Here is a 9,642-nt window from a genome sequence, read left to right as displayed (position 1 = left end):
CTGCTAACGGACAGGCGTGCAGAATGGAGAAAGCCCTTCCTCCACCCTCATCAAGGCCTGAGTTGCTGCCTCCTCCTGGCTTCCCTTCTGTCTTGCAGCTTCTCCTCTTGCCCTCATTCTGTTACACCCCATACCTCACTGCACTCCTCTTTTCTCAGGCCTTTCTTTGTATTCTCCAGAGCTTGCTGCCTTTCTTTCTTTTCCTTCTATTTATGTCCCCTGAGAATGTCAGGCAGGAGCACCATCGATGGATTGCACTGCCTCCGTTCCCAGGTCTACACCACTGTTTTCCGACCACTCTGTTGATCACAAGGGCTAATTACCAACTTGGCCATCGCTGCTTAGACAGCCCACAAGTGCTTCCAACTCAACATGTGCTCAACTCAGCTCAATCTCTTCTCCCTAAGCCTTATCCTGGGTTTCCTCTGTTGCACAGTAGCCCTGTTATTTATCCACTCCAGTCACTCAGGGCAGAAAGCTAGAGATATGCTGAGGTTTTGTCTCACCTCCCAATATTCAATCCGTCACAATGCCCTGACTTAAGACCTTTGGTACCACCTACATCTTTTCTCAGCAGCCGTCTCCATTGTTATTTCTTTAATCCAGACACTTGTCTCTTATCTGGATTGTTTCACATATCCAGCTGACTTCTCTCTCAGTCCCACCCCTCTTCTGTAAAATCTACTGCAATTTCTTCTACTAAGAGGACGTGCACATCTGAGAGGATGATCAAAAATCAAATCTGCCTTTTTTTTCTTCATGATGATTAATAAATACAAGTTGTTGCACCTGCAGAGTAGCGACCCCTGCAATGCATCTGCTCTCTGTTTGACGTCTTTTAGTTTTATTAGTGGCTTATGGACAAAGTCACTTGACTCAAACTTTTTCAAGTCATTTGGATTCACAGGAGCATTTTTTCTCCCTGTTATAAATCAATGAACCCAGTTAAGATTAACTGCCTCCACGTGAGCTTCAAAAGATTCTCTGTACGAGACAAAGTTGAAAGAAACACATAATTCCAGAACATACTAAGTACAAGCTGATCAAAGTTTTTTGGAGCTGGTTACTTAATGTAGTACTTCCTCATTGTCAAACAATCTGATTGCAAGTAATTTGTATTTAAAATATAAACCACTAGATCTCAAACAGTCTTCCACAGGGTACAGAAATAACTTATGTGTTCTAACTGATCAACATATATGTTTAGACAGTTCTAAACTAAACTCTGGACTGAAAATTGATGAATCTATCTTGTGAAATCCCAAATATTTTAGGAATGAAATCACAAAGAAAAGAAACACAATTAATGATCCATTTTAAACAAGACTCATTCCTGTGCAGAAATAATTATGGAATTCTAGGAACAAAAAGTCGTAAATCCTTAGGTATTACATAGTGAGGATGTGGGTGTTGAAGCCCTTGAAATTCTAATGTGGTGTCATGAGGCTTTCACAGAAGAGTCAGAGAGATCAAGGAGGGTGAGTCAGTTCAACTAACAGCTCTCGTTTTATCTGATATATATATCAGATATTTGCATTTGTACTACGTGTGTACATAAATATATATATTCACATATTTACACAGATTTTAACTTTATGTTTTTATGTAAAAGATCATTTGAAAAAATTTCCACTTCTTGAAAATAAATTGAAAGTCCCTGTTCTAACCCAGTCTTTCACACAAATCTGTCCCTCCTATGACCTCCCCGACAGGTAGTAATCCAGTCATCTGCTGGAACACCATTGTCATGCGGAGTTACTCTCCTGAAGCAGCTCATATCCATATTGGATAGCTCAGGTTCGTGGGAAGCTTTTCTTCAACCATGTTTTACCTCCCTAGAACTTCTAAGCCCTAGCCATGTCCTCTGGGATGATACCCAATGTCTATCCATTGCTCCCTCCCCGCCTTTGTCCCTTCAGAACTTGAACTGTGGATGGGCCTGTTTCATGTCCATTAACCAGGCCAGTCTTTTGAAACACACAACACATAAAATCACCAGTGAACTATTTTATTCTCTTTGGGTTAGTTGTTCCCTATCTCGGCCATCACATCACCTCAGAGTGGGCCATTTTCTTCTGTCTCCTCTGCTTCTGTAAGGGTAGGTGTTGAAGGCACAGACCATGTCTTTTCTGGATCTTGGCATCTTAGAGCATGAATCCAGCAGATAGTAAGTACCCGTCCTATGTTGGTTGGTAATTAAATTCAAAGCAAAATACATCTTTTTCTGATCTAAAAGAAAAGGTAAGAGGCAGTAAAGCAAAACAAACAACAACAACAACAACAAAAACAGTTTTAGAATCTTTATCCCAGATAAACCTATTAGCCACAGATGGATACCCTCCTCCTTCCACGTCCACCTTCTGGACCCTGGAAAAAACTCTACCTTTTCCTCAAGACATGTAGAGAACTTAGGAAAACCACCTTAGGAATATGCTGGGGAAATCATTTTTGAAGTGCGTTCCTGTCAATGCAAATCAAACCAAGGAAGTAAGTATCAATGAGAACCCAGCCATATAATTACACGGAAAGACCCAGACGTCGGATAGTGCTCTCTCTAAGGAACAGAATGTTTGGGCACCTGTGGGGATGGAGTGCCAGCCCCCCGCGGTACTGTAACCAAGAGGCTCATTTGGGGAACCAGAGTCATATGCCAAAGCAGGTGGGAAAATAGAGTAGGTGTTTGGCTTCTAGTAAACCTTGTTGTACAGCCATCCAGTTGTTTGAGGGTGGTGAAATTATAAGGAAATTAGAAATCACATCAGACTATTTTTAAAATCCCAAGCAATAGGAAACCTTGGAAAAAGAAGGTGTGAGTTTTGAAAAAGGCCATGGATAGGGGAAACAAGTTATACTCTGAGGGGGGGAAGAAAAAAACCCTCTACTCCCTTCATTTTGAAAACCTGGCAGACAGCACTGTTGGCAAATGAAACCTAAATGTGATCCATGGTGGCTTCTCAGTCCTGGGCCTATGGACCAGTCTTACACCTGAAGACACATGCCCACACCTTCATACCTATATGCATCCACACTCCTGTTTCCTTGGAAAACCAGCCTTCTGAGACTGAATGGAGAATGTTCTCAAGGTCCCGAGGAGACAGTACTCAGGTGTGGCTGAGAACAAACACTCACCTTGGTAGACAAGGTACAGCAAGACCCTCAGGAGGAAGATTCCTCTTTATTGTATTCAGTTTCGTTCATGTCGGTGGTCTCGGCATCTATGAAGCCATGACTGTCAAGTGTACATGTCCAGTCCTGACCTTTGTCTGAGTGTCTGTCTGTGGCTAATAGGTTTATCTGGGATAAAATGTCTAGCTTTATCCAGCTAACCACTCTGTGTCTCCATTTAGATGGTACAAGGGCACCTCAATCTCGACATGGGCAAGATGACCGTGATCTCTCCTTCCATCTGAACCTCTTCCAGGGTTCCTCATCTCAGGAAACAACTTCCTCAGCTATGCCATTATGCGAGACAAAATTCAGGAGTCATTGTGGATGCACCCTACTTTCATTCATCAAGTTTGGACAGTCCTTACCAACTTGTCCATTCTGTCCACTTTTCCTCATTTCTCCACCACCATCTTAGTCCTTCCTAGCTAGAGGACAAGCAGAAGCCCCCCAAATCTTGTTCCACCTTGACTACAGAACTCGCTTCCTAACAAGTGCCATACATTTCCTTGAACGCTGCAAACTGTCCTTCTATCAAGGTTTTTCTAATTCTTGGTTGTTTCCCCATTGTTCATTGACCAAAACTTTGAATCTCAGACACAAAACTTCTAATGGTCTTTGCCTATGACTACCTTTCTAGCCATGGAGGCATCAACTTCCTGTTCTAACTTCACCCCACACAATTTCATGAGTGGCTCTGAGCCTTTTGCTTCCTCCTATAACAATATTCTCTTGAACAATCTTGCTTTTTCGTAGAATTCTCTCCTGAGCTGACTCTTCCTTACTCTTCAAATCTCAGTTCAGCTACCACTTCCTCAGGGAAGCCCTGCTGACCCTTGGGCAGGGATGAATACACCATTTTTAGGCCACCAAAACACCTCCCACCTTTCCTTCCTAGTAGTGGTGCTTTCATATTTGAATACATGTCATTTTGATTCACACTTCTCTCCACTTTTATAATTTTTTTTTAAAGAGAGAGAGACAATTATTTTTATTTTTTAGTTTTCGGCAGACACAACATCTTTGTTGGTATGTGGTGCTGAGGATCGAACCCGGGCCACACGCACGCCAGGTAAGTGCGCTACCGCTTGAGCCACATCCCCAGCCCTTCTCTCCACTTTTAGATTATAAGCTCCATGGGTACAGGAACCATTTACTAGTCTTCTTACTATCAAGACCCCAGCACCTTGATACTGCCTAACTCACAGGCATTCAATCAATTTTTAAAAAATTATTATATGATTTAATGAAAGAAACTTGATTTCCAAAGACTTAATGGGTGAGAAAACCATGTAGCCTCTAGAGTTTAACCCCTGAGCACGGAACTCCCACTTGATTATTTGCAGGCTGAGACTCTCCTTGGTGGGCTCAGCAGCAGTTTTGTCTGTACAAGTCAGTTTTCCACTTGGCCCACGGAGGCCACAGGGCACTCTGTCAAGGTGAATAACACACTTTTCTACCCTCTTCTTTAGGGCCCAACTCGGTCAATGAAGGAGTGAGTGTAGAGTGGTTGGCTGTCCATTCCTTAGTGTAGAGGTAATGGGGACACTGGCCAGGAGGGAAGGAAGGGAGAACACAGTGCACATCGTCCTATCATTAGCATGACACCGGCCTCCACGCCTCAAGGATGGCCTTCAAACCTCGACAGTCGTGGGTCACCATGCAGCGAGGAAGAGAACTGCTCACGTGGGCTGACAGCAGCTTTGAGGCAGGCCAGACACCAGTTGGGGCAGTATAGGCAGAACTCCTGATGTCTCACCTGGTGTTCCATGTGACGAGTCACCTCCTCAGAGAGGGTTTGTCCCACCACACCACCAATGGAGATCACCTGAACCACGGAGGCCGCCATCTTTCTGTATGAAGGAGTTTGGTGTAAGGATGGCTTTCGCCTAAGCAACTGCATTTTAAATAAACCCGCAGTCCCACCAGGCACCAGCCTACTGAGCCCTCCAATATGTCCATCAGGCATAGCCCGATAAAGACAAGTCACTCTCCACAACCCTGATAAGAGTCAAGGTAGATCACATGTCATTTATCTTTACCCTGATAAGAGTCAGAGGTGTGGGATCAGGGCAGAAATCCCCAAACCCTATGTCCTGACTCTATAATGTAAGACGTCACTAAGAAACCTGGTAACAGCTGATAGGCACCTATAGGACGGGCAGAAGCCCCCAAAATTTAGTATAAATGATGGAGCAAATGAACAGACATTGGGACCAGTCGATACTGAGGCACACACCGGAGGGCCTGATGAGGACCTGGACGGACATCCCAACTCTTCTCACCATCTGCCTGATCCTCCGCATCGTCCTCACCACTCTCAAACTCTACAGCAGACTCCTGACCCTAGTGAGAATGTCGACTTCTCCTTATGATCGGCTCCTCAACCAGCCATCAACTCCACACCAGGGATCCTGACCTGATCATGCAGTCTGAGTGCGTGTGCATCTGCTGGACTTAAAGCCTAAGGCTTGCGACTTTAGTTCTGGCACTTGAGCTCAGCATGCTGAGGGAATGTCTGCAATAAGTCTGTCATGATTAAGTGTGTTTATAGTGCTTAGAGTTAACTTAGAATTGTTTGCTTTGAATTGATTATGTCTATTGGAGTGCCCAGCATTAGATTGTCATTTTCTTGATTTAGAACCTATTGAGTGAATTGTATTGAGTGATTCTGAGTGAATAAAATATTTAAAAGGGCAGAAGCCCAGAGACATTCTTTATTTCTCTCCCTCGACTGTGTAAGTGGCAGCTTTGCCCACTTTAAATTCAACTGCTGAACAAAGTTGAATTTAAAATAGGTTCACCTGATAACTATGTCATCTTGTACGTGAGGAATACTGAAAACTGTCTGGGCTGAGCCGAGATAAGAACTCATAAAATGCATGAAAAGATCCAAGTGACTCGTGTCTACAAATATATCCCAAAAATATTTTTTATATTCTTCTGGTATGTCTAGTTCTGATTGAACCAGGAAAACCAGATGTTAAGAGGAAAAAAAATACCACCAAACAATTTGTCTGACAATTTTATAAAAACAAAAAAGAAATTAGATCATTCGTTTCTCAAAATTCCAGAGTGCCTACTCTGGTCTAAGTGGGTCTGCTTATCTAAAATTATACAACAATCATGGTTAATGCCAAATTCCCTTTCCATAAAAGATAGGGGAACTGTGTTTCACTGTGTAATAATATTAACTAATATGGTGAAGTGCTTTGGAATTTACAAATGATTGTTACATGTATTATATCACTGGTATTCTTCGAAACCCCACAAGGCTCTTAAGGGCATGCTTTATTACCATATTTATACCCTAATTGAAGAAACTAAGACTCGGAGAAGTTCATGAGAGGTAGTGTGTTATTTTCATCCTAAAGACTTAGAAGTCCAATACAGTCCTCTTTCCATTACCCCACACCACAACTTTACCACTGTTTTCTTTCTTTTAAAACTGCACCATTTAAAAAATTGTAATTTATTCTTGAACTCCATCAGGATGTATATCCAAAGAAAATAAGAACATTAGTTTGAAGAAATATTTGTATTCCCACGTTCATGGTAGGCAGCATTATTCACAATAGCCAGATAGGGAAACAACCTGGCGACAGATAAGTGGATAAAAGTATGGAATACTATTCTGCTTTTAAAAAGAAGCAATCTTGCCAATTGATGAACCAGTAAGACACTGGGCTAAGTAAAATGAGCCAGGCACAGAAAGAAAAACATTGTATAATCTCGCTGATATGTGAAATCTAAAAAAAGTCAAACTCATAATAACAGAATAGAATGGTGCTTAGGCAGAACTGAGGAGTGGGAAGAAAAGGGAGAGATGGTCAAAGACACAAGCCTTCAGTCACAGAGTGAATAGGTTATGGAGATCTCAGGTACAGCAGGGTGACTACAGAGTTGACAATCCTGTATTGTGTACTTAAAACTTGCTCAAAGAGTAGATAACAAGTATCCCTCCACCCCCCACACAGTATGTAATAAGTTTGATTGTGGTCATCACTTCATAATATGTATATATACCAAAACATCACATTGTATGCCTTAAATACATAGAATTTTTATTTGTTTAATTGCACTTCAGTAAAACTAGGGCAAAAATAGCAATCTACTGATAGGAAGAAATTCTATCAGGTAGGTACATTGTGTTATGAAGATAAACCTAAGTTGTCATTTTTCTGCATCTTTCAGTTTATTTTTAAATTGAAGATTTTATTATTAATTTATTCATGTCTTCATAGATTTCATAATAAAAACGACCACTCCTACTACAGAAATGTGAACTATTTTAACCTAACTCTGGTATGTTTCCACCTAGAAGTGCTTGGGAGATAAGTAATAGTTTGGGCCAATAAGGTTCCCTTTTGGTACATTTGAGAAGTTCATTGCACAGTTTTCTTTTTCTTTCTTTTTTTTTTTTAGTTGAGTTTTTGTAGTTATTTTTTTTTAATTTTTTCATCAAGAAATGTTGTCCAAAACAAACAAACAAACAAACAAAAATAAAAAACCCTACTCTCAGCCCTGCACTGGAAGCTGAGGCAGGTGCAGCGTCTGAGGTTCAGCCCCCTGTGCTGAGGTTCAGAACTTGCCTGGGGAGGCGGCTATGGCAGAAGCCGGCAGCGGGCAGCTGGTGCAGGCCTGAGAGCTTCCAGGAACAGCAGAGAGCAGGCCGGACTCCAGAGACAGCAAAATGCCCAAAGGCAAAAGGTGAACCAAGACTATTTGTTGATGCTGAAATCTCAGCAGCTTGCTGACAAGAGCATAAGTGCGCATCAGAAGTTCCAGAGTCATGAACCTGACATGGAGACTCAGGTCATCCAATTTGTTCTGTTTCCCTTTCCTATCTGGGGGATAGAAAAGGTCCTTGGATGTGATTCCTTTCAATTGAGTAATTATAAAACATTTTCTTTTCAGAGAACCTATACTTCTAAAATATATGGATAAGGATCTCATCATTCCTCCAGGCGGGCAAGTGCTCCTTCTTTTCAAATGAGGAAGGAACTTCCTGGGACATTCATCTGCATATTCCCTGGAAGAGCATGTACTAGAATTCTCTTTTTCTACTCTGTGCCCCCACCTACACTGTCCATTGTCCAGGGCTCTGTGTATGTGTGTGTGTGTGTGTGTATTGTGTGTGTGTGTGTGAGAGAGAGAGAGTTCTATTTTGTTTTTTGTCTGTGTTTGCATGCATTATAATGCTCTTTTACTCTTCCCCTGTGTACTTTTCAAACTTTTGACTTGTTAGCAAGTGAAGCTTTATTCTAGGTAAACACCAGAATCCCCCTATATACTTTTAAAGTGAAAATCAAAGACAGGAATTTGAACAAACTCCATAGAAAACTGACCTTAGACTCGAGATTCAGCACACAAAAGCCTCTCTTTTCTCCAAGTTTAGATGGAAAATGAGCAATCTGCTCTGTACCACATGACTACCTTATCAAAAATCTCAATTCTAGAACAGGTCCAACGCAGCTGGGCTGTTTCAAGGCTGCAGAGAATTCCTGATAGTGCCTGTCATAGCTGCATTTGGGTCATTTCTTTGGGGTAAAGTAAGTCCAAGTTGCTATCTGAGGTGAAAGTGTCCGTCAGAGCCAGGGTTCGTTCCATGGGCTTTTCAATTTGTAGTTTACCTTGAGCCTAACTCCTCGTGACATCTTTTATTCTACCTTTATTCCACACAAATGACAACAACAAATACCAATAACTCCCACTTAGGCACTAAAACTTCAGTAATCTTCATTCAATTCTCTTGGACTTGAATCACTGCTAACGTTTGAAATAAGTAGGAAAAAATGTTTTGAATTTAAAAAAATAAATGCCCAAAGAGATTACATTTAAATTGCACAGTTTAACATTTTCACCTGCACGTGTGGGCCCCGAACAAAGGTTATGCTACCAACCTCAACCTCAACACTGCCTTGACCAGAAATCTGCTTCTGCATGGACATTCTTATTCCAGCAAGCCATTGTCCATGGAGGTCGCAAGGCTCCACGAGTTGTCTTTACTTGTTCAGGATCATATGGTTCCTCGGTGGAGTCTTGTACACCTTCCCTCAGTCCTTTCTCCCCTTCAGGAAGCAAAACAGGGCCCCCACCAGGCCTGGGAGCCTAAGTTCCATCAGTTGCCCAAAGGGTCCCACCTCAGCCTCCCACCAGGAACACTCGAGAGCAGGCCAGGATGTGGATGCAAGATTCAAGGCTTCGAAAGGCACAGGGTGGGAGGCAAGTTCCTGAGCATGGAATTTTCTAGAAAGCAGAGCTGCCCAATGAATGCATACAAAGCACTGGTTGTTGGAGGTGGCCTGCTGAGAGGGATGTGCATACAACTATTCTTGTGTCAACTGTTATTTAACCAATTTAACCAGAGTTTAGGAAGTTAAGGCAAAGGTGCTCTCCCGATTGTGCTAGCCCCTCACCTGTGCTCACCATCAGCCAGTTAAGCTCAACACTTGGCCGCTGTGGAACATTCACTTG

The 9,642-nt window shown here is 42.2% G+C and overlaps 1 long non-coding RNA gene across 1 annotated transcript; it reads right to left on the bottom strand.

Annotated features, from left to right (window-relative positions):
* Positions 1-1,992: 1,992 nt before the first annotated feature.
* On the bottom strand, positions 1,993-8,609 carry LOC144369444 (uncharacterized). Its single transcript, XR_013429208.1, has 3 exons — positions 8,514-8,609; positions 4,925-5,018; positions 1,993-2,229 (listed from the first exon to the last, which is right to left on the bottom strand). It is a non-coding gene; the product is annotated as an uncharacterized LOC144369444 (long non-coding RNA).
* Between the last annotated feature and the right edge of the window lie 1,033 nt (positions 8,610-9,642).

This window comes from Ictidomys tridecemlineatus, chromosome 12 (genome assembly GCF_052094955.1).
Source record: "Ictidomys tridecemlineatus isolate mIctTri1 chromosome 12, mIctTri1.hap1, whole genome shotgun sequence".
Classification (NCBI taxonomy): Eukaryota; Metazoa; Chordata; class Mammalia; order Rodentia; family Sciuridae; genus Ictidomys; species Ictidomys tridecemlineatus.
This window is presented reverse-complemented; position numbering and strand designations above follow the sequence as displayed.